This window comes from Meleagris gallopavo, chromosome 4 (assembly GCF_000146605.3).
Source record: "Meleagris gallopavo isolate NT-WF06-2002-E0010 breed Aviagen turkey brand Nicholas breeding stock chromosome 4, Turkey_5.1, whole genome shotgun sequence".
NCBI classification, from domain to species: domain Eukaryota; kingdom Metazoa; phylum Chordata; class Aves; order Galliformes; family Phasianidae; genus Meleagris; species Meleagris gallopavo.
In genome coordinates this window covers 33,973,587-34,000,245 of record NC_015014.2, presented here as the reverse complement: position 1 = coordinate 34,000,245, position 26,659 = coordinate 33,973,587, and the positions used below count along the sequence as shown (strand labels likewise).

At 36.2% G+C, this 26,659-nt stretch overlaps 1 long non-coding RNA gene across 2 annotated transcripts in view; it reads left to right on the top strand.

The window, feature by feature from the left end:
* Positions 1–17,876, top strand: part of LOC109367301 — a 116,220-nt gene extending 98,344 nt beyond the window's left edge. The window contains exons 4-5 of one of the 2 annotated variants that reach the window (XR_004159599.1): positions 14,534–14,646; positions 17,510–17,876. This is a non-coding gene — a long non-coding RNA (uncharacterized LOC109367301). The other variant, XR_002114310.2, reaches the window with a different exon arrangement.
* The last annotated feature ends 8,783 nt before the right edge of the window (positions 17,877–26,659 follow it).

Sequence of the window (26,659 nt, the reverse complement as noted above, 5' to 3'; positions counted from 1 at the left end):
TTCCTGGCTTCTTTCATGTCCCAGATGAAGAATCATTCATGAAATTTGTGCTAAACATAATTCAGTTAGAGAAAAAAAAAACACCTCAACCCACTATTAGTAAGTCTTAAACTAAGATTTACTTAGAAATATCTGTTATGTAAGGAGAACTACCTGTAAAATTTTGTCAACAAATTTAAGGAAATGGTAATCTAGAAGTGTGATCATAACGGAAACTTTTTCACCCAATGAATCTACCTATGTCTTCTTTTCCATGGCCTCATGATAGTCTGAGAAATAAGGTTTCTCTGAAACCGTAGATAGCCTGAAAAGAAAGGAACTATTATTTAATTTACAATTTAATTGAATGCTGAAAAAGCTTTTAGAGAAGCCTGGTAGTAGAGAACCATGGCTAAGGAAGAGTGATAAGCTTGCACTGATGCCAGCACTAACAAGGATTCTGCTTTCAGCAGCTGAGGTGGTGTGGTTGGAATAAGCTCAGTTATGTCTGTGCTATGCAGACACCACACAGTGCACAGAGCAGATAAAACCAGGAAAACCTTGCAGTGTCTGTATTTGAAGGCTAGGTCTCTTGGCAGCAAAGTATTTGAGACTTTATTCCAAGTGTACCTAAGGAGAATTTTTGCACATCCTTATTTTGCATTACTAAAGAGACAAAAATCTTTATTTTAGTGACTTAGTAGAGAGCTTTAAAGGATGACACTTCAAAAGTAGTTATAGTTTATATGATATTTTAAGAGTCAGCGAATTCTGTTGTGTAATGCCCTGAATTGAAAATCAATAGAGATGATCTCTTAACATTTCTTCTCTATGAGCTTATTTCTTCTCCTGCCTTTAGTCTGTCCCCTAGGAGCTAATTTACAAGGCAGTGTCCTATCACAGATATTGCATAGTTCCCACTATAAAAGAAGCATGTCATTTGGGTCCTCAAATGCTACTGTAAGACATATAAGAATATTAAGCATTACCTTAGGAGGTCAATGCTCAGTTTTATGGTTAGAATAGAGAGACAAGTGTGGAGTTAACTGTCCGGAAGAAGACATTTGGGGCTTTAGAACTGCTAGGCATTTTAAAGCTGCAACTTAATCTGTGAATGTGTAGGCCTTTCAAAGATGTTTTGTTCATTGAAATTATCTATGAAAGTGTATGTGCATGGTTGGAATTGGTCAAAGAAGTACAAAAAGCTACCTACAAAACTTGCCTCTGTACATCTTTAGTGAAACAGATTTTTTAATAAATTATAATAAGATATACAAGTTGTATAGAAAAGGACAAGCATTTTAAAATATCAACTGTAAAGTTCAGCCCAGCACTAGATATAAATTGCTTCTGAATTCCAAGATTCCAAACAAACATATTTTTGTCTCCATCAGTTTATATATGCTGTTACAGTTATTCACTAATTTCCTCCTAGTTCTCAGAGCTGTGTTTATATTTGTTTCATTTGGCCTACTTCAGCATCCTTTTCTACCACTAGTTCCCAAGTTGGATTTTCAAGCTGGGTATTATTCTTTTGGGGGCACACACAGAGCATATCAATCTCTTCAGGGCTAAATTTGGAAAGCATAACATCAATTGCTGTGGTTAACTGCCTTTAGAGTACATGGTAGCTAACTGATGAATTTCCCAAAGCTTTCTGAAGAACCATTTCCTACTTTAGAGTGGGTCATGTATTCTCCTATCTGTTTAGACTAGAGACAGAAGGAACATTCTTAATTAGAAGTCAGAAGAAAAATTATCTAGTCAGATCTTTAAAGGTCTTTAAAAAGATCTTTAAAAATTGTATTCATAGTGCAGTGGAAGTATAATTTTATTTTCCTTCAGACGTTAAAAATATTAATAAGAAGACACTATGAATTATGAGCAGTATGAAGTGTTCAAATCAACTCAGCTGAATTTCTTTTGGCAAAGTTCCAGAGATTTAGTTTCCTCTGACAGGAAAGATTTTTGGCCTGATACTGTGCTGATATTGCAGCTCATTTGTTTTTTACTACCAGCAAAGAAAAGCAGAAGGCTGGACCAACCATTTTTCTTTGGGACAGAAGCTGAAAAGATTAAGAAGAGCACTTGATATTATCTTTAAAAACAGAAAAAAAATAGGCTACTGGCTAGGGTCAGGATTAATGCAAAGCAAATTTCTTCATGACCAATTTGGATGTATTCAATGAACTGGTTAGAGAAAAATGATATAATTCTGAAAGGATAGCTGAGATAACAAAAATAGCAAATTATTCTTATGAAAACTTTTGTAGGCAAATTCTTTTATTACAGTTGTTCAAAATGTGAAAAAGGACAAAGTAACAAGTGTAAATGTATATATAGAGATATATTTTTTTTCTTTGAAGTAGTGCCCAGTGTCACTTGAGATTCATTTGTTCAAGTTTGTAGGAATACAGTCATACAAACCCCGATGGTGTTTGCTGTTATTGGTGACAGATGTTCTCTTATTCTTGAGATTATGCAGTTAAGTGCAATGCATTTATAGCTGAGTTATGCAAAATACAAAGCACCCTCAGCTCCCATTAACTGCAAGGGCAGCTGTAGGGTCTCCATACCTCCCAGGAGGATTAGCTGAACTCTTCACCTAAGCAGTTGTTTTTGAGATGTCCTGCTCATCAAGTCCACTGAAATATGTGTTCAACATCTTTGTGATCACCCTCCAGTGACCTTCTCTAGGACTGAGATCAAAGATCTTATTATCTTTTCAGGAAATTGATCAAATGCCAAGGAATTATATGTCCAAAATACTCACTTGATTGATGCAATTATGAGAATGCAGTAATATGACTAAATGATAATCTTACTGAAACACACATATATGCATCGTACAGAGGTAATAAAGAGAGATAAGGTAATCTTAGTGCTGCAGTAAAAGATGATCAGTAAAAATGAAACAATTCCAGATGGTGGGCAAGCTCCCCCTGAACCTAATGCATCTGCAGTAGAAAAATTTTGGTCAAGTGCTCTAAGCAGCCTGGATCCTAACATTGAGCATGGCCATTCTGGAGTTATCAAAAGTCTCTTTGATTGTCTCTTTTATTGTTCTCCTGTAAAGGATAATGGCATCCAATATCTATGATCTCATTAATATGAACCCTAGATGAGGATGGCACATGTGTAAGAGTGAAAGTAAGATTTGAGAGCCACCATATAAGTTGATAAAAGCGAAATACCATCAGAGTATGTGTATAAATACAATCTTTCTACAAAATGCCCAAATAAGTATAATTTGCAACATGAGGTTCTGGTGATTTGTGTTTGACACATGGACTGTAGACTGAGATCACATTGTAAGAAAGGTCTGCTAATGCTTTCAGATCTTGTGATCGCAGTTTGAGGTGAGTGGTCTCTAATTTTCATAATTTGGTTTTCTTTGTTTTGTTGTATTGTTGTATTAAAGAACAATAGCACATTCCAGAGATACGGAACAATACAATGTGGGGTTTTTTGTTTGGTTGTTTGTTTTTGTTGTTGTTGTTATGTGCTGTTTTGTTGTTGTTGCTGTTGTTTTTAGCTAGCAATCTAATGCACTAAATATAGGTTTGAACCAAAGTGTATAAAATGTAACCTGAGAGCAAGGGAATATTGAATTTATTCTTGATAAATTGAATGAAAAGATAATAATAAATGAGGTAGGAAGCCCACAAAATAATCATGTAGTGCCATCAAGTCCCTATTTAATTTAGTTACATAGTGGGATCTAGTAATGTATTTAGGCTAGTCAAGACTAAAGAAAATGGATAAGGGATATCAGAGACATCTGTCATGGTTTTATGTTTTTTTGTTTTTGGTTCTCAGTATTCTGAGCAAACTCAGTAAGTGAATGATGCAATAGAAAACAACATCAATTTTTTAGTTAATGTATTGCCCTCAAATGTCTGGAAGTCAACTTTCAACATACACATTATTTATATTAATCAGGAAATGAACAGGGAGCTTTTTACTTGGAGCTTAGTATGCAGAGCTTTGATGCATATGGGATTCTGGAGTTCTCTGTGTGTATTCTCTAATCCTTACTAACCCAAATAAATTACTAGAAAGAAAACTTCATTAGCAACCATTAGGAGGAGTTTTCTTCATGGTCTAGTACTTGGTATCAATTTTAAATCAGTAAGAAACCAAACTGTTATTTTGGGGCTAATTTTACAGTCCAAATTACAATTACAAATTACCTGAACATGACCGACTTTAAAAGTTTCTAGATTCCTGCTGAACCTGAGCTTTGGCTTTCTGTGAACAGAAAGGAGATAGTGACTGAAAAATTAATACATTTCCTGAGTAACAAAGCACGCAATCAGGTTTATATTAGCACATATTAAAAGGATTTTTCAATAGTTAGTTTCATTATTATTTCATGTTACATTTTGATGCTACAAATATGATAATTCATTCATATAAAATCATACATTTGTTTTCATTTGAGTGTCCTCTACATTTTGAAAAGTAGATTTTCCTTTGTAGCATATGAAATATTATTATTTTTAAAAAATTTAATCACCGAGGAATTCCTGCATTAGAAAAAAAGTGAATGTCTCATACCAGCTCACTCTATTTTTTTCTCTTTTCTAAACAATGCTGTATTTTTATGTAAGCAATAAGCATGCCAGACACTTGCATGAAAAATATGATGTGTACAATGCACTTCATTTATTTCTTGACATAACAGGAGAAGTTGAAGAAACACAGAGGCTTGTAGGAATTAAGTTATGACATAAAACAGACTTCTTATGTCAAGAGAAGGAGACAATTTGCAATTAAAAAGAGAGAACTGAGGACTGGCTCCATAGTTCATGCAAATCTTATGTGAATTGTATAAAAATATGAGAGCAAATCACTGTGTTAGTATGACAAAGTGCAGAGCATTGTCATTCCAGGACAGAGTACACCAACAGAATGGAGCTGTCTTTCACTAAGGAAGGACCTAGATACTAAATCTCATCAGCATACAAAAAAATTTTGCTTCTGGAAGACCTGGATCACCTCCTGTGATTTGGCAAAGGTCTAGGACAGCACTCCTTGCAGCATGGAGTTCCTTGCCCACAGTCTGGAAAAGGAGGAAATCAGTTACTTCTGACCTCAGCAAGCGTTGGTAGGAGTTATAGCATGATGTTAAACAAAGCACATAGTCCGTCTGAAATTATAACATAATATCAGAAGTGCTAGGCCAGCATGAAATAAATATTTGAGGTTCAGTCCACTTCAGGCAATTTGCCCAAAATAATAGATGATAGTTAAAGATTATATGTGGTTTCCAAAATCCCATCCAAATGTATTCCCCTTGGCAGCTTGACAAAATAGTTAGTTTTTACAATTTCATGTCATTAAAATTGAAGGTTGCACTGAAGTGTAACTGTTCAAACACTAGGTTAATTATTACTACACTGTGTCGGTAAAAGGGCTTTGTTCCATGTCAAGAATTTGACACTTTAGCATAAGTACAGTAACTTGCTTCCTTTAGGATCTCCATCTTCCTCCACACCAACCCACACACAGTGGCATTTAAATAAGGCTCTTCAGGCTAAGTCATAAATATTAATGACATGAAACTCAGGGCTTGTATTTTGCATTAATGGCCCTCTTCATCACTGTTTCATACCTAGATTGCAGCCAACCCCTATGTAAATGGCTGACATAATTTTTTATTTTCTTTTAAACAATGTTAATGCTGATGTGAAAGAGTGTTAATGCTGATGTGAGATAGTTTTCCCCACATTGCTAGCAAATCCTCTTTCTGCGCTGCATGTTTAGGGTGTCAATTGGCATGTCTTTCTTTGAACAATGTCCATGGTGGCTTGGCATGATTGGGCTTGTAATTACGGTTTGTGCCTTTCAGCTAGTTCCTCCAATACCTCCAAACAAGCTGTGAATAGATATTTCATTAAAAAAACCTTGGGCTGCTTTTGAAAAATAAATACTGTTTTTTTCATACAATCAAACATTTCATGTTGGCTCAGAAAAAAAAAAGGATTAATACCATTGTTGGTAATAAAAGAAAATTTCTTTCTTAATTCCTGTGGTTACTTGCATCAGTTCTGTCCTCTCAGTTTGAGCTGCACCCATTGTTTGAAGTTGTAAATGAAATGAGGTTTTGGAGATATTTGTGACAGCTTTGAAGATTTAATTTTCTGTTTTCTTTTTGTGAGAGAGATACATCCAGATCAGCCTTGTGAACTGGTCCTGGGCCGCCAGCTCTATGTCTCCCTGCTTGAAGAGTGGGGGTGACCAAATTACCTCCAAAAGTTTCTTCCAACCTTAACCCTTCTCTCATTCTGTGTGATTCTGTGATTCTGTGTTGTCTCAACTCCACAAGATAATGAACCTTCTGGACAATCTGCCAGATATTATCGTAATTCCTTAAACAGTAAGCTTTTGCTTGGCTCTTCCTGCCTTTCACTGCTTATCTGAATAGGACCAGAATATTCTTATAAAAAAAGTTTGAAACTTGAGTTTTCTGGACTGTTACCAAGAAGCTGATATTTCAGTAAAACATTTGGTTTGAAAGAGAACAACAATAATTAGAATTTCCCCTTTATTAGAAAATGAAAGTAGAAAGAAGAGAAGCAAAAACATGTACTGGGCTCTACGATATACGTATCTTAGAATATGGTGTATGTCATGACCTTAAGTAGGAAAAAGAGGAAGCCTAACGGACAGGATCATAGAGCTACAAGGAAAATTAAGTCATATAGTCCAGGTGTAGTGGAAATGCTAAGTCACAGCGTGAGCCTGTGATTGAGCACCTGGTGGGAAGACAGGGCCAACCTAGGGGAGCTCAGGTGCTTGAAGTGAACCTGAATGACTGGAAGGATTGGAGCCAGGTAAGCATGTACTTTGCTTTGTTTTTGTGCCCATGGTTGTTGCGTTTGAGCATGCTCTCACCTGCTACAGCTCAGGACTTTGCTACTATGCTGTTATTGCTGAGCTTTCCATTGTGTTATGGCATCATACTAGGGCAAAAACAACCACCTTTGAGTCATTTGTGACAGATACTTGTCAGCCTGCCTTGAAGTCTTCAGTGTGGATGCAAGAAATCTTCAAACACTTCTGCTGTTTGTGTTCCTTTCATAATATTTTTCTGAACACATAATCTGAATTGTTTTGCATGGACTGCTATTTCTGTAGTTAGATAAAGTAGCCTTCTATGTGTCTGAAAGTCCATTAACAAACCTTCCTTCAGCCTCTTATGCTAAAAATCCCACTTTAAATATTTCATTATAATTCATATTTTATAGATCTTTTATCATTTTTACTGCTATCTTTAGGACTGTCTTTGACCAGTTCATAAATTTCTTGAAGTGTGGTCCCTGACCTAGGCACAATGATCCAGATAAAGCCTTATCAGTACTTAGGAGAGCAAAGTGTTGCTTCACAAACTTGTGTGCTATCTGCATTCCAGAACATTTCTGTGTCTGCAGCAACATGTTGTTAACTCATGTCTGTTCTAATTTCTGTACCCGTTCCAATCTGCATTTCTCCCTTTACAGCTGTGTTACCTATCTTCTGTATACGTACCTTTTTATTGCTGAGCTTAGCACTTGCACAAGCTGAAAAATATATTTCCATTTTCCATTCTTATCTCCAGTTCATCGTGACCATTTTGAATCCTGTTCTTGTCCAAAGTAGCTACAATGTACTAGACTCTAAGTTTAATGAGCCTATTCTCTAATCTGCTATTTGGGTCAGTAGTAAAAATATTGAATCCCACTGGACCCAGGACAGATCCATTTGGTACATCCTTCCTTTGATATGCGAACTTTGGTAACATATTCAGATTTGCATTCATATTTGAGATTTTTTCCCGTGGCTGGTTTATGAGGAGTGAGGTGGTCATTTGAGACAGTATTGCAGAGATAACACTAATGAATTCTAAATATTTAAGACTCATATTGTTTCCCCACCTCCGAGGAGCAATGAAAATATAGAGGTAAGCATTTGAATCTGTTCTGATTTATTTTTTCTAAAGTTTTTTTTAAATGGGCTGGTGCCACTGTAATGTCAGTAGAGGTTATGTATCTCCTCAAGAGCATTATTTGTCAGGAGTACAATTTTGATTAATTTAGCTTGACAAGCTGTTAACAGACCAGCCCTTTAAATTACAAATAAAAGAAATTACATATTTTGTATTACTTTGCTTCTTCAAAATACAGAATTTAAATATCAAGAAGTGTTATTTTGGTCTGAGTACTCTCGATGTATGATAAGCCTGCACATGTAAATGTTTGCATAACTTATGCTGTATTTGGTACACATGCATTAAATCATCTCTACTGTACAGTGATAATAAGCTCATGACCTACTTCAAATTCAGATAAGCGTTCAAACTTTAGAGAATTTGAGCCTTTGGTAGCTGAAATTCATCCTCCACTCTGAAGATTCCAGCTGCTCAGTAAGTTCAAAATCAGTGTGAGAATACTTGAACGCAGGATGAAAGTTGTGTAAAGATCTCAAAGTTCTGAAAATTTTACAGGTGTTTGCATTTGTTATTTTGGTTTACACATGTTACTTACATCTTTGCTTTACTAGGCAGAGGTTTTTTTGTTTTTGTTTTTTAAAGTATCATTAAGCAGGGTTGTTTATCAGATGTATAGGCAACTGTATATGAAACTTTAATGGACCCGTCTGAAAAACATTGTGGAATGGACTGTGGTGTCCTGCTGTTGTTCAGGGGCTTGAAGTATTTTGAATGCACACTTGTAATTTATGCTTGCACTCAGAGATATGAAACACATTTATTCTTACTTTAGAACCTTCATACCACATAGATCACTCAGGAGTTTATGATTATGAAAGGCTGTTTCCTCTCATTGCTGTCACCTTTAGTATTTTCTATGCAACAGTAGCCAGAATGTTAGGTGTAAAACTCAGTGCTCTGTAGTTTGAAAGAAGAACTATTACTTCACTCACTTTTTCTAAGTAGAGGTAGCAGAGAATTGTCTAGCTGAAATAAGAAGTGCAAAGAGAATTATGGTATTTATATTCATAATATTATGGAGTAACAGTAAAACAAAATTTGATTTGTAAGGAAACTGTCATTTTTAGATCATAATGATTAATTGTTGTCTGAAAATGGTAAATAACTGTGGAAAACAACCATGTAGAGAACAAGATGTTCATAAGGGTGCAGGACACTTCAAGATGCTAAGGCACAGGATAAAGGCTAGTTCTCAAATACTTGTCAAATGCAAATAGTCAGCTATAAGCTTGTTCCCAACACCTTTCATTGCCATATCATTTAGTTTCCCGAAACCTTAAACACTTGTTAAGTGTTAATTAGTTCACTTCATAATGCTCCCTGTAGGGCAAAATACTGCCTTCAAACTTTTTTGCAGAAGTTGAAACTGTCTCTGGAGGATTAAGTTGCTTACCTCAATTCCAAGTAGAAACACAGATTTGAGCTACAGGTTGCCTTATGTATGAATCACAGATTTAATCCTACAAGTTGGCAAGCACTTGCAAAGGGCAAGAAGTGAAGGAGCCTCAGTCTTTGTACAAGTATTACTTGTTACCCTTTTACAAGTAATACTTGTTTTTTCATCTGCAGTACATCTTGAAGTGGTACCAGCTGACCTGGACTGTATACCTCTTGAAATCCTGTAGAACTTGATGTACTGTCTCTATAACTGACACATTTTCTTGCTGCACACTTGGGAAAATGCTTATGCAAATGCATACATTAATAATACTGTTGACATTGTGCAGGCCTCACTAGCTGAACTGGCAGACTATCCTTCTGATGCCCCTGCAAGGAAGAACTGCATTAATCTAGACTTTTTCCAAAACTGTTCCTAAACAACTTAGAAACTACTCTGGAATAAATGTTTGGAATAAATAGTGAGAATTTTTGAATGAAAGAGTCAGAGTGGCATATCAGCAGAGTAACCCTACTGCCTTTCACTTTTGTCATTCTCGTTTATATTTACCAGCATTGTACTTCAGTGTTCCCTTAACACTAAATAGTTTTTCAAAACAAGATATGACCTAGCTAAGTAAAGAACAAAGAACATGTCTTTGGCATGGTTTTCATCCATTATTTTCTATATGTAGTTCTCTATGGAAGTATCCTGTTTTCTTACTTTTATGTAAGAAGCTCAAGCAAGTAATGTTAATGTTGCATACTCCCTTGATCTGTCTTGCAAAAATCATTAGGGCCTGACTTTTCCACAGAAAGGAATGCAGAATGCTGTCTACTTGTAAGTTTGTGATTCATGCCTCCTGTCAAGGCTACCAAACCAGTAAAAACACTGGAATGTAAAAAAAATAAGCATGATTATGTATTTCAGGAAAAAAATTTTCTCAAGAATGTTTCTGGAACAGATCTTCAATGCTAGCTATTTCTAGTTCATATATCAGTGATGGAGTGCCTACTGGCACCAAATTGTGCTTTGCAATTGTCTCAAAGGACAATGCTTTAGTTTGCTTAAGGTGTCTTTTTTTGGATTCTTGTAGCAGCAAATCCTTTAGCAGCTCATTACTTAATGGAAACTAAACAAAGCTTCTTCCAGGAAAGAACTTGTTGATCTCTGTCACCCCACAGTGAACTTCTTTTCTCAAAAACATAACACATTCTTTTGGAAAAATACCTCCAGTTTAATCAAGACACTGTGTATTCTAAAGACAAGAATGTGTCCTTGTTCATCTGTCTTCCACAGCTTGAAACTCAAAAGTTTCTGGGGAATAGAAATGGTAGAAGATAACTTCTGATTACAGAAATCTACCTGTATGATATATTCATTCTTTGGTCTGTCATACCTTTAAAAATAGCAACTTTTACCACTGAAGAGGCCTTGAGTTGGCTCTTATACATCGGCCTGCTTAGGACCATGGCAGGACTCCTTTGTTATCTACTAGTAGGTATTTCTTCAGATGTTTTTCAACTTGTTTTGGAAACTTAGCCTGGTTTTTATTGTCAAGATAGATCTGTGCTAACAGTTCCCTCCATACATTGACTATGTTACTGTTTCTGCCAGAGGAGCCTTTCCACAGCTCTTCACTAGAGCTGCCACTGATGCACTAATATTGATGGTATAAAAAATAGGACTGTGTGCCAGCCATTATCAGCTTTGACTTTAGCAGCTGGGAACTTGATCACAGGTTTTGAAGAACAAAATGCGTTAATCTGTGATCAAGAAAATCATATATTTTATGTACAATTGGAAATAATTCAGAGCAACTATGGATCGGAAAGAATGATCTATTTCAAATTATACTGCTGCTGTCACTTCCAAAGATGCAATGAACTGTTTTAGTGGATCCATGCTGGAGGAGTACTTCCACTGTTGCAAAAACGTCACCGTTCTATCTGCAGGAAAATGTTTCTGCACAGAGTTGAGTTAATGTGAAGCATAAGCCCGGAGTCTTGAGAAAGCAGTGAGTAAGGGAAAATAACAGCTATTTTGCAGGTATATTTTGGAAACACACATTTTTTCATCTTTTCAAAATATGAAATTAAAACACTTTATATCTAGCATTCTATCTGTTCTGACTTCCTGCTGTAAGAATACATTGTGCTCCATTGTTCTCACTGTATCATAGAGTTATCAATGGAAAAGTCTTCATTATGGAAAACTATTCCCAAAATCAGTGCTCAATGTTTGACTGCCAAACCTACTTCCATTGCTCCTGTTTTTCCTACGATTTAAACCATAGTTCATGACAGTAATATAGTTCCTAGATATACATTTAGAAAAAACAAAATTAACAACAGATCACTTCCCTTTTCAGAATAAGTGTTATTGCATACTTTTTTATAAAACAGCTACTATGTAAATGAATAACATAGAGCAAAATATTGCTTAGTCCTTATACCAGCTTTATATTTCTGACCTTTTTTAACTTTAAGTACTTGTGATTGATCCAATATTATGATAAAACAGCACTCAACATTGTCTTCAAAGAGCATATGGTTCAAAATAAGTGAATAAATCAAACAGTTAAATATTCAGGTTTGCTGTATTTAGTTCTGAATTTCTGCACTAGTTCTTGGATTAAGTTCAGATAATTCAAAGATAATTTTCTCAGTACATCTTGCAATGGTTTATTTTTTTAGGAGAAACATTTTTTTAAAACATTAGTGCCATATAAGCACAAGGTTTTTCTGGTGTCTATCTAAATAATTGACTATTTTTGATAATGCTTCTTTCATTGCCTTAACACTGATGGGATTTGAGTTCATTAAATTTAAACAACTTTTAAATTGATACTGTTTATTTGTAACATGTGAGATGGACAAAAATAAGCTAATGCTCATCCTGATTATATGCAATAAGTTTTCATGAATATATGGAAGTCACAGTGATGGTATAGGATGACAAGCATTCAGCACAGAAAGAAAAAGCCATAAAATATCTCCTCAAATGTGAAAGAATCTGATCTTTCCCATAATGTGTCTGCAACATTATTCATGAAGGTCGTCTTCCTTCTTATGCCATATTGTCATCAAAAAATCCCATGAGCAAGGGGCCAGAAATAAACTATTTAAGATGAACAGCTCTACATAAAAATGTATGCATAGTTCTTATATATAATGTCCCCTTCTTTTCTTCCCTTGCTTTCTTATCCCTCCTTTGGTTCTTTGTCCCCCTTGCCAAATTTCTACACCAAAACTTGTATCTACATGTTATGCTTTTGCCAGTTGAACTATGTGTAGTGTACCATTGCAAGATCTCTTATTTCTTTCTTAAAGGACACATTTGCATCAAATAACAAAGACAGCTCTTTTCAGTGTTCCTGGAAATTCCGATTAAAAAGGATAATTACACTGAAAATAGTCAAGTTTATAGCCATCTGTTAAGAGTACAAGAACTGAGGATCCAGTTTGTATATGTAATCTGTCAGAAAGTAACTTAAAAGTAATTGATTATTACATAGCTTTTAATAATAACAGTTTTAACATTGAAAATTATACTATATTGGGTGCAATCCACATAGATTTCCTGCCTGGTGCATTATTTCATGCTTATTCCTATGGCCTTGGGCACATACTAAAGGCACTAAAAATGTTATGAAAAATTTATCAAATAGTTCACAATGTCAATTTTGGTTTAAGATATTTGTAGCTGTTATGTACCATGCTTGCTGGCAACCCAAGGCTCAGTCCATAACATATGATGAAAGATTATCATAATTGGGTTTTAGGCTTTTTTGCATCATGGTCAACAGTTCGGGTTTGGGACTTCAAATGCTAACTGGGAACAAGACTTGTAGCTTAATTTTGCCTTTATTTTATAAATGAGTATGATTCCACAAATTTCAGGTAAATAATTTCAGTACAGAGATGTTATGGAAAAAAAAAGCCAGAGATAGTCCTGACATAATAACTGTTTGAAAGCCATTTTCCATGGATCTTTCAATATGTTTTCTGAATGTCTGTGATGCCTTCATATAATTTCTGATGTTTGCTTTAAATAAAAACACCAGCGATCAAACTCCATGACAAAAATAAGTTAACAAAATATGGAGGATAGACTGCTTTCCACTACAATGAATAGATTTCAGTAAGGGTAAAGTTATATTGCTGAATACCTCATACATGGCTCTGAAGGACAAACAGATAGGAATGTGTGCCAAGAGGATTTAAGGAACTGAGCTTGATGAGAGATGTAGAAAATAACAGTAGATTTCATGGGTATGGTGATCAGAAGAGAAAGACCAAAGAGAATGTGCCCCCTCTGTTAAATGAGAAGCAAGAAAAAGTAACAGCAGGCATAGAGAAAGCTGAGGTACTCAAGTTTTCTGCCCCAGTCTTCACTGGCAGTTAGGCTTCCCCCACTTATGTCCCTGAACCTCTAGGCAGGGGTTATGGAGCAAAATGCCTCCCCTTTGTAAACAAAGAGTAAGTTCAAGACAAACTAATGAGACTGACTGTGTACAAGTCTATCTAGTGGCATGCATTCCAGGGTCCTGAAGGAACTAGCTGATTCAAGCCATTCTCCATCATATTCAGAAAGTTGTGGCTGTCAGGTTAAGTCCCCAGTGACTGGATCATGCCTAACTGACCTGGAAGCCTTTTATGATGGAACGGAATCAGTAGACAAAGCAAGAGCAACTGATGTCATCTATTTGAACTTCTGCAAGACATTTTATATGATCCCACAACACATCCTTATCTCTAAATCGAAAATATATGCATTTGAAGGGTAGACTGGTGGATAAGAATTGGCTGGATGGTCATAGCCAGAGGGTTGTTGTCAACAGCTCTAAGTTCTGCTGGAGGGTTTTGGGATTGGTGCCCTTCAATATCTTTATCAATGAAATAGACAGAGGGATTGAGTGCACCCTCAGCAAATTCGCTGATGACGCTAAACTGAGTGGTGCAACTGGTGTGATGGATAGTTGACACCATTGAGAAGGACCTGAATGTGATTGAAAAGTGAGCCCACAGGAAGGGCTGCAGAAACTCAGGTGATTACTCTGTGGTCTGTCACACTTCCTGGCAATAGCCAGAATTGGAGAAATTTAATTTAATCTCTGGAATGCCAGGTGAAAATTAGTAAAAAACAGCTTACTACTATGTAATTCTGTTTATGTTTTTCAGGTTTTTGCCAGACCTTAGAACTACGGATCACTTAGGTGCACTGGCGGTAAAGGTAGAGAAACTACAGCAAGATGAAGGAGAATAAGGTTTACTTCAGAAAGCCAGGACAATAGGTAGGAAGCAAGCTTTCTCATAGATAGTCTTCAGTTGCTAAGGGAGGGCCAAGCATCTGGCCTCACGACTCCTCCCACTTTCTGCACACAGCCATAGATACTAAAATCAAGTCTTACATGTTTAACTTTCAGCTTACTAGTGTTTCCTTCTCATATCCTGATATAAAGAAAGAATAAAGTAAAAGGGAGAGAGAGAAACAGAAAAAGAGCTGGGGCTGTTAGAATGAGAAAAAGACCGTTACATAAGCTATTTTTCTCTAAGAGCTTGCTTGCTTTGAACCTTGGTCCTGAAAGTATCTTCAGGAACCCAAGAATCATAAAAACCCTAGTTGTGGTTAGCGTATGAATATTTCTGTTCTCATATTCCCTGATTTTTAGAGTTTATGGCTTATGAAGGACATTGCAACGTATCAAAATTCATTTCTACATAAATAATGCATAGAGTGGACTGGCTGGCTGTGACTGAAAAACTCAAGCTTTTTTTTAGAAAAACAGGGGAAAAACAAAGTACCAGGCCATTTTTCTCACATTGTTTAGCCATGTCATTTACTTCAATAATAAATCATTTAAGGTAAGTTGATGTAGGTGATACTACATAAACAGCAAAAATTTTGATTCCAGTTATTTGCAATTTTCTGTTTGCTGTAAAAGTAAGCCACCTTTAACAAATAACCAAAGCAGTAACTAATCCTCTACCCAAATTTAAATTTTATTGCAGAGTTCTGTAGTTTGTGCTAGTTACAATATTATTTTTCCTACTCAACTTCTTTACACATGCTGAGCCAGATGTTCATCTGGTGTAAATTAACATTGCTCTGTTGACCCCTCTAGAGACAGGAAGATTTCTATCAAGCTGTGGTCAGTTCCTGTATGACTAAACATATATCATGTCATGCATTGGGGTATAACACTGTTGAATCAAGACTCATTTTCAACTATTCTGCGTCTTATTTGCCCTGTATGTTATAACGATTATAGAAGGTGTAAAGCAGTCGGGCCTGCGTAACTTTAGTGAAGCATCTCCAGTGGGAATCTCCTATGGGAATCATTGGGGAAAAAAAGACAGTGTGGGTGACTGTGTCATGGAGTGGTCTGAAGATAAATCAGCATGGAAGACAGGTTAGAAAGGCTAGATTGCTAAGGAGTTGGGGGACCTGTTATTTATCATTTATGATGAGAGGTAGTGAAGATTTAATGAAAATACTGAGCAGCTGGTAAACATACATACAAAGGATCTGTTTTTCATACAGCTGTGATTGCCACTGGATTTTGCTGAATTAAAAAATAGAAATGGGCTTATAAAACACTAAGACATAATGATAATAGGACCATCAGTGGGTACAAAGTCTGAGGTGGATGCAAAGTATTCCTTGAGAGGTCTCCAGCTCACTAATTGCTCCCAGTGAACCTAAACCCCTGCTAGAGGAAGCTCGTGTGATACATCTGCAATATCTTATGCTCCTCTCTCAACTTCCTGTGACTGGATGGGATTGCTATTGGGCCGACTGTAGTGGAGCACTGCACAATTGTTTTCAAGCTGTTTTTATGTCATTTCTAATACATGTTGTACTGATAGATGTGTGTATATATATTATGGGTGCAAATACATCGTAATATGACCCAGTGGAGCAGATCTTTAGCTGATGTTAGTGTAATTGCATTGGTTTCTACAGAGTTATGCTGGCGCGTAACAACTGGGGAACTGGCTCATGAGAAGCCTGTCTGTTCCAGGCATTAGCCTCCAATGTGCTATTTAGTTACATGCTGGTGCAGTACTGTGAAAATTAATGCAATTTTAGAAATTTAATATGGGAACAATGAAGTCATAAATGGCAAACATTATGGATTTTGCTCTGTTCTTTATTGTATGCTCAACTAAAATATGCCTTACTTAGCTGTTCTGTTATTAATGCTATTGGAGCACGAAAAGTAAAATGAAAAAGATTGTCTGAAAGAGAGAGAATTATGATTTAAGCTGGAAGAATTCATCAATAATGAAAAATACAAAATATTTTCTCCCCTCTGTGAAACTTCTGGAGTAAGTATTTACTATAAATGTCTAGTATACACCAAACATTGTAGAATGAAATATCTGATGCCACATAACTGAATTCAGGGTTATACAATGAAAACTTAGTTCTATGGATCCTAAATAACAGTACGTTAATTCATGTATATTAAGGCAATGCTACTCACAAAAGAGATTATCTATGATATGGCTTGTCCCTATGGAAATTTCTGTTTTTCTTTTTGAATGTCGGATGCAAAGAAGAAAAATGTCAAATTGTGAATATTGTTGTATTGAGGTTAATAGCTTTCCAATGTTATTTTTCATTATTTGTCTGTATTCCCTTTTAGTTTAAGTTTTTTAATATGCTACTGTCAATATATGTGATAATCCTACAGTCAGAAAAAGATGAAGTTGGGAATGCAATAATTAGTGATTAGACTTGAGGACTATGCATAAAAATTTGGTCTAATAAATTCATTATCCTCTTTGTGTTTTATGACTGCTGATTTGGGTTCTATGGACAATCCAACTGCATATGTTGTGCTTTAAGAGTATGTAATTTTGTATGTAATGTCCTTTTAAGAGTATGTAATTTATAATTTTGTCAGTGCTCGAGCACAGAATTTCTTAATCATTAAGCCTGTGAAGTGGAGAAACATCCAAATTATCAAATGATTTCATGGACATTTCACATTTTTGTTCTTCATATATATTCATATAACATTGACTGTGATGTCTCTGCTAGCAGCCCTTGCATGATGCACTGCAAAATGTATGAAGGAAATAAGCTTCCTATAACTAACAGGAGATAATACGCACTTTTTTTTTTTCTCCTTTCTTTGTCAGCAGTAGGACTGGACTTTTCCCTATCCAAAGCAACAAATTGCAACATGCAGGTGCAAGGCTCCGAAGAAACAATGGCTTTTCCAAAAGCAGATCTTGCCTGATCAATTTGATGGCCTTCTATGATGGAGTGATGGCATTGGTGGACAGGGGAAGGGTGCCAGATGTAATCTAAGTGGACTTCTGCAGAGCCTTTGACATGATCCCTCACAACATGGTGAGAGTGATTGTCCCCCTCTACTCAGCTCTTCTGAGGCCCCATCTGGGGTACAGTGTCCAGACCTGGGGGCCCTAGCAAAAGAAAGTCACAGGGCTCTTGGAATGGGTCCAGAGAAGGGCCTCTAAGATGATCAGAGGGCTGGAGCACCTCTCCAATGAAGAAAGGTTGAAGGAATAGGCTTGTTTAGCTTGGAGAAGAGAAGGCTTTTGGGAGACCTCATTGTGGCCTTCCTGTATTTGAAGGCAGCATATAAACAGGAGGGAGAATGACTGTTTAGATGGGTTGATAGTGATAGGATAAGGGGGAATGATTTTGAACTAAGACAAGGGAGATTTAGATTAGATATTAGGAGGAAGTTTTTCACACAAAGGGTGGTAAAACGCCGGAACAGGTTGCCCAGAGAGGTTGTGGATACCCCATCCCTGGAGGCATTCCAGGCCAGGCTGGATGTGGCTGTGGGCAGCCTGGTCTAATGGTTGGTGACCCTGCACATAACAGGGGAGTTGAAACTAGATAGTCTTTAAAGTCCTTTTCAACCCAGGCTCTTTTGTGATTCCCCTCATGAGAAACTGTAGTCTGTCATGACAGCCTGCCTCAGTCTCATTCTCTTGTGTGGGCTGAACAAACCAAGGGGTAACAGCCACTCTTCATACATTTTGTCCTCCAGACCCTTCCCATCTTCACAGCCCTCCTTTGAACACTCTTTAATAAGGACACTTCATGTCCTTGTTTTGTTGCACCATAGGATCTGTTTAGTGGATATAAATTGGCAGAGTCTGAATGAGACCTTGATTCTATAACTGTTAGTGATTATCGGGAGCAGTGATTTCAATTCGCAGCAAACAGAAAAAGTTTTGTTTAGAATTTAGTTCAGAAGGATTTTCATTGCACCTTGGCAATTGGAGATTACTGTAAAAGATAGCTCAACTGTACATATGAATTTATCACATTGTTGAGATGTATTTATGACAGATTCTGCAGTGCTAAGTTTAACCAGTCTCTGTATTTTAAAGAAAACATATGGATGATCTATAGTCTACACTTTTCCAGTGATTTCACGTATGCAGCGTGAGACTTCTGAGATCCTGTCAGAGTTCCATTTAAATCTTTTTGTAAGCAATCTCTGGCAATAGTTCTGATCTAAACTTATCCTCTGAAATAATTAAATATAGTTTTAATATATCAGTATTGTACCACTCTTTTAAAATACTTTAGAAAATGTTTTCTCTTCCTTTTTTTATGCTTAATAATTTTCCAAACTTTTAAGATTTAATCTTTTCATGCTTCTCATTAAACAGTATCTGCTTATGCTTCCTTTCTTGTTTTTTTTGCACGTGACTGCTGCCATCACAAATTAAGGGTTCTCTTAGCAACAGGAAAACACACTTTTCCATAGAGCTACATCTCTCCACTAAAATCATGACCTTTAGTTACAACTTGTTCTGAGTTTGATTAAAAGCATTTAAAAATAATAATCACAAAGTTTAGCATATTATTTGATCTGCAGAAAAGTGAACCAAGCACTTATATTTTAATCATTCCATGGGGGCTAGATCTTGATCTTTTTATTCCCAGATTAGCAATAAAATACTCATATCCCATTACACATTAAAGTGGAATTAGATCTTTGTTTTGTACTTTATACTCAGCTTTGTTAAATGATGTCTTTACTGAGACGTGGATACAAGAAAGTATCAATTACAGTCAAACCTGTTTATTCAGTTTTATATCTGTTTTTTGTCATAATATGTCAGCTCTTCCAGAGTTATTACACCCTCCATAAACAGAAGGATGCATATATGCACACACCTCAATTTTCTGAAGTTCACTCAAGACCACTAAATGAAAATATGACAAAGAAAATAACTTGACATTCAAGATGTTAGCTTGCTGAATATCCTTTCCAGCGACAGAGCTTGAATACCTGTGCTAAATGCTTTCTTGTGACATTTATCTCTTTCTGCCTTAATGGAATAAATTTCTTTAGAAAAATAACTCATCAGATTGAGTTTACTTTAAGGGATTAAAACTCTATAGAGTGCAAACAGGAAAATGTATTTTTCTTCGTTATTACAAATTCCTGCGAAATGCCTTTTCAAAATATTTTCAACACAAAAATAAAATTCCACAGTTTTGAAAGAAGAATTCTTAAAAAAACTTCACTATATTTATGCTGGTCTGCAATGGGACTCTTTGTCATGGTACTTCATTGTCTTTCATCTGTCCTCTTCTTCTTTCTTCAGACATACGACATTATTTATTTACAATATTCTGTACTTATCTTTGTCTTTCATTATTTTTGATTCATTAAAACTTAACTAACAGATTTGGCAAACTTCTTCAGACCAAATTTCAATCCTCTGATTTCACCATGGGATCTGAAAGCCAATAGCTTCAAATAATAAGCAATAGTTGTAAAACTTTCCAGTACAGAGAAAGACACATGGAAGATAACTAAGAACTGCTCTCTCCTTTTTTGTCCTCTTTCCTCTTGTCTTATCTTACTAGGCATTAAGTATTCAAAGTACTGGGTATAAGTATTCTCTGATTTACTCCCATAATAAGACTTAGATTTGTGATGACCTCATTGAGGTGGATAAATGTGGCTGAAAGATAAGTTTTCATACAAAACAAGTGTAAAAATGTGGTTAAATTCTACCTTTGCTTCCTTCCTTCCTACAGGTAAGCCAAGTACATTCACAAAGCCACCTGATGAGACTCCTAAACTTACGCAGAGCTTTTTCAAACTTGGGGAAGTTGCCTATGTCTGAGAGACCATGCACACAGGCAGGCTTGGTTGTAGAACAGCATTCTTATTTATGAATCTTTGAATAACAAGATGATTGTTTGCAAGCTTGTGAATTGAACGCAAAAGTACTCTGGATTCCAGTTTGACTAGATACACAGGAAGGTTATCTGCAAAAGCAATGCTTTCATCTTTTGATGGAAATGCTGTTTTATTTACACAATAGATGAATGGAACAGACTTAGATCTGCTGCTGAAAAGTCTGTGAATAAACTATGGAAATCTTTTCTGTAGGAATGCTCAGTCCTTTCAATTAAGAAAGAAATAAGATATATAAATGAGAAATGCAACTGAGAAAATTAAAAAATTAAGTTCTGTGAGTAACTGTTGAATTATTGTAAATATCAACAAAAGACAACTACTGAAAACTGTAAGTGATAAATAGATCTTATCTTTCCAGTAGCATTTAGCCAGCAAATAGTCCTTGTGTTTCAGCAAGTTAGGATTTAAGTTTAGCATAAAAAATTGCAACACCAAATAGAGAATTTTTTTCTTACAGGAGACAGAAAACATTTGGTTTTGTTTTAGCTTTCTGTAGCAGTTTTGTTTTTTCCTACAAACTTGAACATAACAGACTGAATTTAGAGAAAATTTGGAATAAATCTCTGAGAACTTTGGAACACAGATTTAGGATTAGAGAAGTCAGTAGAAATAACTGAAAATATCTACTTATCTATGACAAATATTAAATCTGAAATCTACTTCTGTTTACCGTCTTTCAGACTCAACAGTGAATGTTTTTGTGATGTCCTCCTGCTACTTTTTTAAAAAAGGAGAGATGACTACATTTGGAATAGCTCCTGAAGACAGCAAACTAAACTTTTTGCTGCGCTTAAAAATAAATAGGTAAGTTGCCATGGAAGGGAGGCAGGAAAAATTAAAGTGGAGCTTTCTAGTATTAGTTTACTCATTCTGTTCAATGGGCAAAGAGCATTTCCAGTGTGACTTGATTTGGTATGGATATTTCCCTGAACACTCCATTGAAACATTCCATCCTTTCCTAGTGAAAGCAAATCTATAAATTTATAACGTAGAGACTGAATAAATCTTTGTAGTTTGTAGCTAGTTTTCAGTTTGTAGCTAGTGTTAATCCAATGTAATCTGTGAACTTGATCCAAGGCCCACCAAAGGCAGTGAAAACTCCCTACCAACCTGTGATTTTTGGCATAGTTCCTATCATGAAGTTGATTAGAGTCCTTTCACCTGGGAGATGCATAATGCCTATTTTGCTTTGTGAAAGATGCTCTCTGTATTTTCTTCTAATGTTGTTCCTATTCTGGATGGGAAACCACAATTCTGTCCCTTTTTCCCTTCCAAAATATGGGTAGTGCTTCAGGTGTGCAAAGTATCTTTTATGTAGGAGCAACCTGGCCATTCACATTTAACTCAGCTCACTTCCAACTTCTCACCTTTGTACAGTTTTTGTATATGTAGAGCTAATTATGTCTATTTCATTATTTAGCTAAAACTAATCTATTACTAATCTATACAAGTGATGGATTGTTGTCTCTAAAAATTAGATCTATTTTTGTTCTTTGTCACTGTAGCCATTTATGATTCCTGAATCTGATGATGCCTTAAAATATTACACAACTACTGAAGCAGGTTCATTTCATCTCTAGAAGAATAAACTGAGGTGGAATATAATCCAAGAAAGTTTCCAAGAGAGGAAGCAAAAAACTTGCTGTTTATTCATAGAGAAATGTATTAATCTGCTTCTGTCTGTTTACATTGGTCGTGGCTTAGCTTTCTCCTTGTTTGTGGTTAACAAGTATGATTAATATTATGACATGCTATATCCCAACTGTTCCATATAAATAATTATAAGGAAATGAGAGGTAGGTGAAGTTACAAACCGACTTTGTACTTGAGCAGATATTCAGAAATTTCATACCTAGAAAAAGCATGGCATACTGCTTAATATGTGTCATTGCTTTAATTCATAATGCTAAACTTCTAGTGTGTGTAACAGGGGATTTCTCCAAACAGTAATCAGCTGGAAATGAGAAATTATATCCCATTTGCCCATATGAATGAAAGAATGGTTTAGAAAGAAGATGAAATTCAAGTTGGTCACTGTGAAAAGCAGCGAAAGGCCAAATCATACTGCAGTTCATAGTTGAAAAAACAAATATTTTCCTTAATGAATTAACAGAGAATGTCAAGCTTTCAATTAGTACTCTGAAAGGTACCTGAGAGATGAAAGTCCAAGCGACATTGAATTTTACACATGAATAGACTGTTTATTTTCCTATAATATTCTGGATAGAGGTAGCTCCAATCAGAACTTAAATGCCTTTCAATTACAGCCGCATTATACTACAGGGACTTTCAGTGGGGCTAAAAGGAGCAATAAACCCCAAACACACCTGGTGAATTTGTGTAGGCAGCTGCTACAAACCCCCTTTTTGTCATACCTGAGTACCAGAGAAGTATTTGGGTTCATTTTGCAGATGAGAAATCTGAGTAGAGCAAGAGTTACTGAAGAGTATAACTTCCTCTGAATAGAAAAAAGGCTCAGAGGCATATTGTGAGAATCTTTCACTGGAGGGTAGGTGAGTAATGTTAAACAGCGTATCTTGTAACTCATCAGGTAAAGAAAATACTAATTTTTACAGCCTGCATATAGTAGCTCAAGTATATTTGAATAACTGAAATAAAATATCTCCATATAGAAGAAGGAATCAAGGTATCCCTAGTGCATATCAAGGCTTCATTTACTATACCTCCAAACAAAACTTCAGCTCTGTGCATGCCATGTAGCTGCACAAATTCATGATAGTCATGTCATCAATCTTTCTCAGAGTGATCTCTATCTCTCAGCTTTTATAAACTCAGCAGCTGGGTCAAATTTGACCTGGAAAGTTTTTCCTTGAATACAATCATTTCCAAAGTCCTAGTTTAAAAAATTCCATGTATTATCAGAACTGCTGCATTTTATCAAATAACTGCCAGCAGCTCTTGCCTGAAAAAGTTCATTTGCAAAGCTTTTGCCACTGGACTGTGGAAATCAACCATCAGTCAAAGGCTTGTTTTGCTATTTTTTATAGCGATAGCAAATGAACTGCAGATGGAGCGCTGTTTATACTTTCCCATCATCTCCAGAGTGCTGGGAACTGTTGCTGTGGTGTCATTACATTTAAGCTGTATACAGAGAGAGCAGCAACACTGGAAATATTTATTGACTGGGTAGGGTCAGTTTGACTTGTATTATAAGAGTGATATCAGGGTGCTTCAAATGGAAGTCTGCATGAGCTCATTTTTTGCCTTAGACCTGTACAGGGAAATACTGCATGGACAAAACTGAAGTTCAGTAAACCTAATAATCTAACAGCAAATAAGAAGAATTTGTTCTTAGATTGCATGTAGCAGCATGTCAGAAGGTACTTTTGTTTGGTTTGGGTCCATATCAGAAATCTGTCATTAAAATATTGGCCTTTTTGGCTGTGACAGTTGAACTCTGTTGGATTAAGGCATATGGTCTGTTATGGTTCCTGTTCTCAGGTGCCTACCTGACCTGCCTGCAGAAGTTATATTGCAAGAGTTACAAAAGTAAGTAATTGCAGTTAAATTTGCCAAGCTGCAAACTATAGAATCTTCAGGTTTGACATGCGTTTGTGAGTTATCACCTCTGGCAAAGAGGGGAGTGAGTGGCTGAGGGTAGAAAAGCCTTAACACACTATGGCTAAATCTATCAGCGTATCCTTCACAGCTTTTAGAGACAGAGATAGCAGATGTGGATTCAAACCTGTGATGTTCTATTATTCTTACAGCTTAGAAGTCCAAATGTCCAACAAACTGTTATGATTGGCACTAAAGAGAAAATTTTCTGGCCAGTACAGGGGAGTAGGCAGTGAGGAGAAAGCAGAAGTAAAGATGCTGGGGCAGCAAATCAAATTGTCCAGCTAGCCAGGAGCAACTGCTTCCTTCGGCTCAGTGTATCTGTTGGCATCAAGGCAGAAAAAAACTTAAAGTTCTCCAGAAGGCAGTGTTGTGACTTTGGATTTGGGGAGATTGATTTTTAGCATTGCATTGAAAAGCATAATTAGTTTTACGACTTATCATAAAGTTTGATCCTAAATGCTGCACATGTATTAGAATGATTTTGTCTTCCTGATGGTGTTGCAGCATTCTCTGCTTCCCCGTGGGCTCTCTAGGACTGTATAGTAAGTGCAGAGAAGGCATTTTGGACACATACTTATTTGAATTGCACATATGACGTGGTAGTCCTTTGCTTTAAAAATGCTGCAATATGCTCACACTGTATTTGTTTGTAATTTTACAATTAGCAGTACAAAACACTTCCTGAACAGTGAGGAAGTAACATTGTAAAGACAATTTGTTTTCTGGCAAAGCAGACAAAAGTTCCTTTAGTAATACAGTAACATTGATTATTATTATTATTTATTTTAATTTATCACTGCTTTCTAACTGTCTGTTATCAGGACTTTACCATAGCTATTTCAGTCACCAATATGATTTGGGCAGTTTCTACTACAAGAACAGATTAAAAGATAAAATCTGGGATAGAAAGTGAGCAAGACTATGATTAATTTTCTGAATTAGTGCTGCTTTGCTTCATACACAGCAAATACTTTCTAGTTTAAAGGGCTATTTCCAAATCCTCCAAAGAGGAGCAGATCCAAGACAGGCAGTTCTATACAAACCAGCTTAGAACCCTAGTTTAAAGAGCTACAACACAGCTCTAAGCAGAGAGCTGCCAGATGGAATAGTACTGGCTGTGAAGATGTCTTCCAGGTGTATGTAATTTAGATTAACTATAAAGCTGATTTCTCTTTGCTTCCAGAATTAGTAAGCCTATGATAAGCTAGCTAGGCTATTTGAGTAGTTCCTAGGGTGTAGTATCTGATTTACGATCTCTAACTCTCTATACCTACATAAGATATACTAGTTGCTTTGCCCCTGAGCTGTTGTAGCCAGTCCTTTACATCATACGCTGGTCTGTGAAAGCAGTAAGCATTGTGGTAAGATGTGATCCTACGTAAGAAGTTAGGCCTGGTCTAGGAACCATTAGTAATAACTACCAAAGCTGAGGTAGATTTTCTTCTCTCTAACAACATTCAAGAAATTTTATGTTTAGTCTTGCTTTTCAAAATCAAAAGTTCCTATCAGATTAAATTAAAGCAATCTACAGAAGAAAGTTGTGAATGAGTTTTTCACATGGCAACGTGTCTCTGACATTATAGACAACAGTCCTTTATTTTTTATATTTGAATAACTGTCAAGACATCTATGCAAAGTTAATTTGTTCTGACTGTAGGGTTCAGTACCGAGTTTCATTGCTGGCTGTAGTAAGGTGTGTTATTACATGTTTAATGGTCACTTACAGCTCACTTAAAGGTTTTATTACAACATACTACTTAATTGTGCTCTGTGTATTCCTGGAGAAGTTTTGTTCCTCTATCCTTGTTCAACTCAGGTTTATTTTAAAAAAAAAAAAAAGTAGAAATCTTAAAGATGTTGGTAAAATCTTTGAATATTTATGTTGGAAGGGATTTCAGGAAATTGCAGAGTCCAAGACAGGCTGTTGTCGGCATTACAGCAGGATGCTCATGTCCTCTTGCAGTCAGTCACGTCCTCATGCTGGAGGTTGGAGGTCTCACAGCCTGCTCAGTGTCTCCTGGCTGGAGCCAGCGAGAGGTGTGTTCAGCACAGCCCCTCAGCTCCTGAGCTGCCCTGGAGAAAGCTTTCAAGAGACACTGCTGCAGTAATCGGTGACAGTGTCAGTCTGTTTTTGCAAATCTTTTTTAGCTTGCTTGGCTTTCCTGCATTGAAATCATGCTTTGAGCCAAAGGAAAGTAAATGTTCGTTCTGGCTCTGTGGGGAGGAAGAACAGCGTGGGATATAATTTACTAAAGGTCAGGAGAGGGAGATATGGGAAGATATTTTGGCAGCCAAATCCAGTCATGAACTTGTTTTCTGTTGACTTGATCTAGTTTCTTCTTTTCCTGCCTTGTTCTCCACCTTTTTTGTCACTTAGTCTTTCCTTCTCTGAATAGTTTGATTCGCATTAGGCCCTCTGACCTGAAAAAATATATCTTTAAGAACAGTGAAATTACAACTTCTGTTTGTTTCTCTCAGTTTCTTTTTTTTTTCTTTTTTTCTTTTCTTT